This window comes from Nicotiana tabacum, chromosome 1 (genome assembly GCF_000715075.1).
Source record: "Nicotiana tabacum cultivar K326 chromosome 1, ASM71507v2, whole genome shotgun sequence".
Classification (NCBI taxonomy): domain Eukaryota; kingdom Viridiplantae; phylum Streptophyta; class Magnoliopsida; order Solanales; family Solanaceae; genus Nicotiana; species Nicotiana tabacum.
The window spans coordinates 89,275,853-89,283,231 of NC_134080.1; positions in this window are offsets into that span (position 1 = coordinate 89,275,853).

The following is a 7,379-nucleotide window of genomic DNA, read 5'->3' on the forward strand; positions in this document are numbered from 1 at the left end:
CAACTATGTTCAATTGACTTTGTACCGCTATGAGGGAACCACAAGAGTATAAGGTCCTTATTTGGTTTCCTATCTCCTGAAGCTATAACAGTTCACATTTAGCTAGAATCCGTTAATCTTGCAGTGTAGTCCAAGTGTGTTAGGTCCTTATCTGGTTCTTAACAGTAAGTCTGTTAGATCATCAAAACATAAGGCAAAGATATTTAAAACCTATTGGAGCTTTTGTGTTTCCAAGTGGAGACTGAAGTGTGATTAGTAGAGAAACTAGGTAGGATTAGGTAGGTTTCCCTGCACTCCTTGTTCTACTACTTGTGGAATACCTTGCAAGTGCATCTCCAATAGTTTCTTCAGCTTCAATGGTAGTAAATGAAGTACCGGGTTCCTCATGCAAAGTGGAAGAGGATGTTCCACAGTCTTCACCTGCCTCCTTTATCTAACTTATCATATCAATCTTCCCAATTGAAACATCAGATATCACTGGTCCTTCCTTTGTTAGATGAGGGTGTCTCGTTGAATGTCACATGAACACTTTCTTCCACACAGTGTGCCCTTTTGTTGTAGACTTTGTGAGCTTTTCTTTGAGGGAAGTATCTCAGAAGGGTTGCTTCTTTCATTAGATTTCTCGAGCTGGTCCTTCCCGTTGTTGACAGAATGGTATTTGCATCCAAAGGTTCTCATGTGAGTTATCTTTGGTTTTCTTCCATTGAGCAACTCAACGGCGGCTTTGTTAGAGGATGGACCTGATTATACACCCATTCACCAAATAGCTAGCCTCATTTATTACTTCTACCCAAACATTGTTTTTGGCGATTCCTTTGTCAATGATCATTATCCATTCCCTGTCTTCCAGTGTTTTGATCTTACTTTCAACAACACCATTTAGCTGTGGAGTCCTTGGAGCTGAGAAGTTGTGAGTGATCTCATCTCCATTACAAGACTCATCAAATCTTGGCATTGACATATTCTATCCCGTGGTCAGATTTGATACGTGCTTCCTTCAGTTTCGTCTCCACTTGGATCTTCCTAACAAGTAATGCAAATGCTTCAAAAGTCTCTTACTATGCTATAACATGCAGTGTCCAAGTGGATCTTGAATTTTGGCAGCCCACAGACCAGGTTCTTCTGAGTCAGTTCATTCAGAAATGAGAGCCTTGAGTGTTCCAATCCCTTATGCCAAGGTTTTACATTATAGTCAATAGCCTTTAAGCATATCATATCATCAACTTGTAGGGATTTAAGATCAGCGAAGTAGATGTTCTTATTCTTTTGGCGACTAAGGCCACTTCACCAGTTACCAGATTGGTAACTGTGTGCAATTTTTATAAGAACTCTACTTTTCTCCTTTTAACACAGACTTTCCATCTTTTCAATGCTGAGAATGTACCCCCTTTCCTCTTTTTATTTTTATTTTTTATATACAGGATACATTCCCTTTTCTGCAGGGCTTTCAGTGAGAGACAGTCCATGGTGTTTTTAGCATCCACTATTTGTGAACCATTGCAGTCCACTCCTTCTCACGGTTCCCTGCACATATAACTCATAGGTTAGATTTAGGAACCCAAACTAGTTTGGGTCCCTTGTTATGAGAAAAGGGATGGATGAGGGCTTTTCTAGTCCATACATGCAATATTTGTTTCTTGCAAGCGGTACCTGGTCCCTCTTTAGTAGTCACTTTTTCAGTAAACACTTTGTTTTCTGAACCGATTGAACCCTGGCCTAGCAGTTTTCCTTGAAGTGCCCAGTGTTCCCATAGTGAGTACACAACTAGTTGTCAGGAACAATGACGTACTTGCTGTGAGGGTTGTAGGGAGTTTTCTCCTTTTGGAACCCGATTCCCTACCCGTTTCCCCTATTGTTGAAGTACATGGCAGTGACAGCATCTGAGGACCAGGTCCACTTTAGAGATTTCTCAAGATCAATTTTTACTTTCTCCAATTCAACTTGAAGTTGCCGATTTTTCTCAAGTTCACCACATAGACTAGTTTTCACATCATTTAGTTCCTTTTTAAGCTTGATATGTGTCTCAATAGCTACTTCCTTCCCTTTCCCGAAACTCGTAGTCCTATGTTCTCTATTGAGTCCCTTAATGGTTTCCTCTAGGTCAGTGATTTTCACTAAAAAGTCATCCCTTTCTTGCTCAGTAGCAACAATTTTCTCTTCTAGAGTGTGTTTCTCATTGCTAAGACCTTCTATTGTTTCCTTCAAATAAACAACCACTACCATCAGGTCATCTCTCTAATTTTCTACACTATTTGTTTTTTCATTCAAAACTTCCTTTTCCTTTTCAAGATTAGCTATGGTCTCATTTAGGTCCACTACGCAGACCACCAGATCATCTCTAGATTGTTCAGCTTCTCCTAGTTCTATGGTTAGGATCTCCTTATCATTATCAAGGCTATAATATGCATCAATTAGAACCTTAATTTCTTAGAAGAGTAGGATTTCAGATTTCACTGAACATCCCTGAAATTTACCTCATCATCTTCATCATCATCAGGCTGAGCCATCAGCGTGAACAGTGAGTCATATTTCGTTGCTTCAGTTTCCATTACCATCATGGAGCTATTTTCTGCATCTGGTTCCCTTTCTGATTCACTGGAGGAGTCTCCCCAAGCAGCACGAGCCTACGATTTTTTAAGCATCAATACCATACAAGAGGGGAAGGGGGGGTGATTTGTGTGGTACACAATTTTCGCTATAGAAGAACCTGGTTCTTCTAGGTGTTCTAACTACTACTGTTTGTGGAATAATAAGTACATAAAATAAAGAACACAGAGATTTTTAAGTGGAAAACACCCAGCTTAAAAGGTGAAAAAACCACGACCTACTACTCAGTAGGATTTTCCCCAACACTTCACCAAATCACTGAGCCAAAATAGCATTTACAAAACCCTTTGTAAACCTAAGGATTACCTATAATCCCGTTGTAGCAACCAGCCTTCAACTGTTGCGACAATTTCAAGTTAACTCTAACTTGAATACTCAAAGTATCTATTACAATTGCTTCTATGAAAGCTGAAAGGTACAACTTTAAACCACCTACTGCAATTGAACTAGAATAAGAAAAAACACAATAAAACTCTTTATGGAGCTGATTCTTCAATCTGGTTCATGTAGCTTCAGGTTTGCACACTTGAATCACACACGAACTACTTGCAAAAGCGTTGCTATTTTGCTCCCAATTCACGTTTAACTTCTGCGTTTTTGTGCAACATTTGTATTGTGAGAATATCCTGCAATTTATAGAGTTAGTAGATGAAAAAATAACTAGAGTTCTGATGCAACTCTTCCTTGGTGGACGAGTTCTAGTTGATTTCAACTTCTAACTCCTTCCCTATCTTGGATAGTATTCTCTTTGATTAAGGAGTCCTTCTCCTTATCAATTATGCAACCTTTTTGATCAGGAGATATTAAATACACCAAGTTAATCTTATCTCCTTCACATGCAACCTACATGCTCGAATCTGCCCGTTTTTGTGCACCTGAGGGATGGACCTGGTTCATCCTAAGTTTCTTTGTCAGTCTTCAAGGCTAACCTTTACTTGGGCCAACAAATTCCCCCTTTTTGATGATGACAAACTCTGTGCTTTTCATAAGCTTAGGCCCTATTTCAACTCAGCTCAACAACAACACAATGTTAGAAACATTTTTCCTTTTTATCACTTATCATTAAAGACCAGGTACATTAGGTTATAAACATCACTTGTTTAAAGCACAACCTTTTTCCCCCTTTTGGCATCATCAAAAATTTGCAAAAAAAATGTGAGATAACCGGATTTTAAAGCTTACTCATGGCCACTGAGGCTACTTCAAATACAATCATGGATTAATCTTCATAGATCAAGCTAAGAATTTTAACCATCAAAGAAATATGAACAAACAGTTAGAGAAAAAATAGTGAATTTCATTGATGATTGATAAGATTTTACCACAAAGCATAAGAAGAAATAAAAATATTGAAAACATGAGCAAAAGAAATAAAAAGTCCCGAACTAGGTCACTGGTTTATCTACATTAGGCTAGGAGGCTTAAGGCTGGGAAGAACTAGGTGCTTGGTTTTTGACTTGGAGGAGTTTCAGCATACCTTGAAGAATGCCATCATTCTTCTCTTTTTCTCTTACCAGCTCAGTTCTGAGAGCATCTCTCTTAGTCTCCACCTCAACCAACCTCTTCTTCATCCTTTCAATCTCAGCATCCTTAGCCTCACTTTCTTGCACCAAGGCTCTAGACTTGCTATTCACTGGTACCTTTTTGGATGAACTAGATTTTTTAGGAGTGACATTAACTTCATGATCGTAAGCAAGCAGAGTATTAACCCAAAATAATCCATGTTTGTACTAACCTCCCACTTTTTCATAGGTACATTGAAATGTGCAAGCACAGTTGTGAGAATGAAGCCATAGAGAATGGTATGAGTTTTGGTTCCATTGATAACTCTATCAAGAAGCTGGATTATAGCTTTCAGTCACTTTTTTCAGCAGGTCTGTGAGGGTTTCCTCTACAGATGAACCAGGTTCATCTCCCCAAACAACCATTGCACTTGCGTTTTTGGTTAAACTTACAGGAGTGGGTGAAGAATCAACCACTCTTGTCCCCTTCCCCTCACAGTACTCCTAGCACCCTTGCTCTCCTTTTTTGGTTTTTCATTTTTACCACCAATTTCTCCAGATTCTGTAGTCTAAACACCTGCTATAGATCCTACAAATCTATTTTCCAAATTTGCAGCAACTTTAGAAATTGTGTCAGGAGAAACTTTAGAATCAGAAGATACTTGTTCAGTTGCGGAAGAGCCACTTTCTTCCTCTTGAGTAGCAGATTTAAAAGAATCTAGGTAGTTTAATACGGTCAGGAGTCTTGAATGTAACTGGTTCACTTGTAACGGATAAGTTCAAAAGAACTTTGGTATTTGGTAGGACTTTTCTCATGATCCAAATATAGTTATTTCAAATTATGCAGAGTGTAGAAAACATACCGTGTTATCTTGATGAACCAGGTTCTTCACTGATAATTCTCTTGTGTAAGTCTAAATTTGCAAAAATAGAGAAATATCATTAGAGATTAATAAGTCATTTTAACACATGGCACAAGATTATACTATGGAAAATATGAGACTAAGCAAAATTTAATCTAACTATATACAATTTACAGACTTTCTAACCAAATATATTTTTTTCGGTTTTTTCTCATTTTTTTCCGTTTAACCTTGAACTGGTCCTTTTAGGTGATCTTAATCATTCCTAATTCCAACCTATTCCTCTCAAAGTGATCTCTACTTAAGTCTTTTGTGAAGATGTCAATATTTTGCTTGTCAGTAGCACAAAACTCCACAGTGATCAAGCCTTTCTCATAGTTGTCCCTCAAAATGGTGTCTAACATCTATGTGCCTAGTTCTCTTATGATGAATCAGTTTCTTAGTCATACTAATAGCACTAGTGTTATCACAAAAAATAGGGATGCAACCAACTTCAATACCAAAATCCATCAACTGTTTCTTGATCCACAACAATTGAGCATAATCATGAAGCAGCAACAACATACTCAGCTTCAGCAGTAGATAAGGCCACTAAATTTGCTTTTTAGTAGCCCATGACACAATACATGAACGAAGGAAGTGTGCCATACCTGAGGTGCTCTTCCTATCTACTAGGAAACCTGCATAATAAGCGTCAGCATATCCCACTAGGTTAAAATTACTACCTTTTGGATACCAAAGGCAAAGGTCAATGGTGCATTTCAAGTATCTCAATATTCACTTCACATTAGTCAAGTGGGACTCCTTTGGATTTGACTGAAATCGAGCACAAAGACCTACACTGCACACAATGTCAGGTCTGCTAGTAGTGAGATATAAAAGAGAATCGATCATTCCCCTATACAACTTGTGATCAACAGATGAACCAAGTTCATCTATATCCAATTTCGTGGATGTTGCAATAGGAGTGTCAATTTCTTTGGATATTCCTTTCTGGTTTTGTTACTGAGGAATAGGTTCACCTGAGGTTTGAGGATCGGTTCCTCTCTAGTCAGTTCCCCCTGTCATGTTGCCCTGGGTGGAAGGACCTGTTCCATCACCTGTTCCTTCATGTGATGCATATTCAAGATGGACTGTGTTTCACCATTTGAATTTTTATCAGCCCAATCTCTTCATTATCTTGTTCCTGCCTCTTAGAAAGAATGTTAGTTTTTCAATAAAATAACATATACATTTTTTTCTACATACATAGTTCTTTTACTGTATATCTTATAAGCTTTACTATGTGAAGAGTATCCCAAGAATACTCCCTCATCACTTTTGGGATCACACTTACCTAAGGAGTCTTTGCCATTATTGTGCACAAAGCACTTGCATCTAAATGCCCTAAGATGGGATATATTTAGCTTTCTCCCTTTAAGTGACTCATAGGGAATCTTCTTAACAAGAGGTCTAGTCATGCAACTATTTATAATGTAGCATTAAAAAATTCAGCAAACTTAGCATTTTCAAATTCAGTTCCATGATCAGACCTAATTGATGCAAGTTGATTACCTAGGTGTTTCTGAGTTTTTCTCACAAAAGAAGTAAACATGTCAAATGCTTCATCTTTAGATGTTAAAAACAATGTCCAAGTAAACCTAGAATAATTATCAACAAGCACCATCACATATCTTTTACCACCCCTGCTTAATATTCTCATTGGACCATAGAGATCCATATAGACTAGTTCCATCGTTCTGGTGGTGCTTACCATTTCTTGCTTTTGAAAGAAGATCTTACGTGCTTCCCCCTTGCACAAGCCTCACAAATTTTGTCTTCCTTCAACTTAATGTTAGGAAGTCCTATCACCCAATCCTTAGAGACTAGTTTGTTTAGTTGACTTAGACTAGCATGTCCAAGTCTCTTGTGCCAAAGGAGGGGATCATTGTCCAACACACTTAAGCAAGTGAGTTCATATTTTGAAAGTATGGACAAATCTACAATGTATGTATTGTTTACTCCTTTTCCCTGCAAAACAATCTTGTTAGTGGTAAGATTAATCACAATCATTTGGTAGAGGTGAATGCTACCAAGTTACCTCTATCACACAATAGTGATTGTCTTATTAGGCTGTATTTTAGGCCATCTATCAAGTAGACATACTCAATAGAGTGAGAATCAGTCTTACCTACCTTTCTAACCCTAATGATCTCACCTTTTTCCCATTTCCAAAGGAGACATTACCTCCTTTGAGGTCCTTAAGTTAAAGGAACTGGTTCTTGCTTCCTGTCATATGCTTTGAGCAGCCACTATCCATGTACCATATTTGGCTGCTCCCCTTCACTTGGACCCACAAAAGGAAATTAGGGGTTAGTCTTTGGAACCGAAACTAGTTTGGTCCCTGTCTATAGGCAAAAGGGTGAAT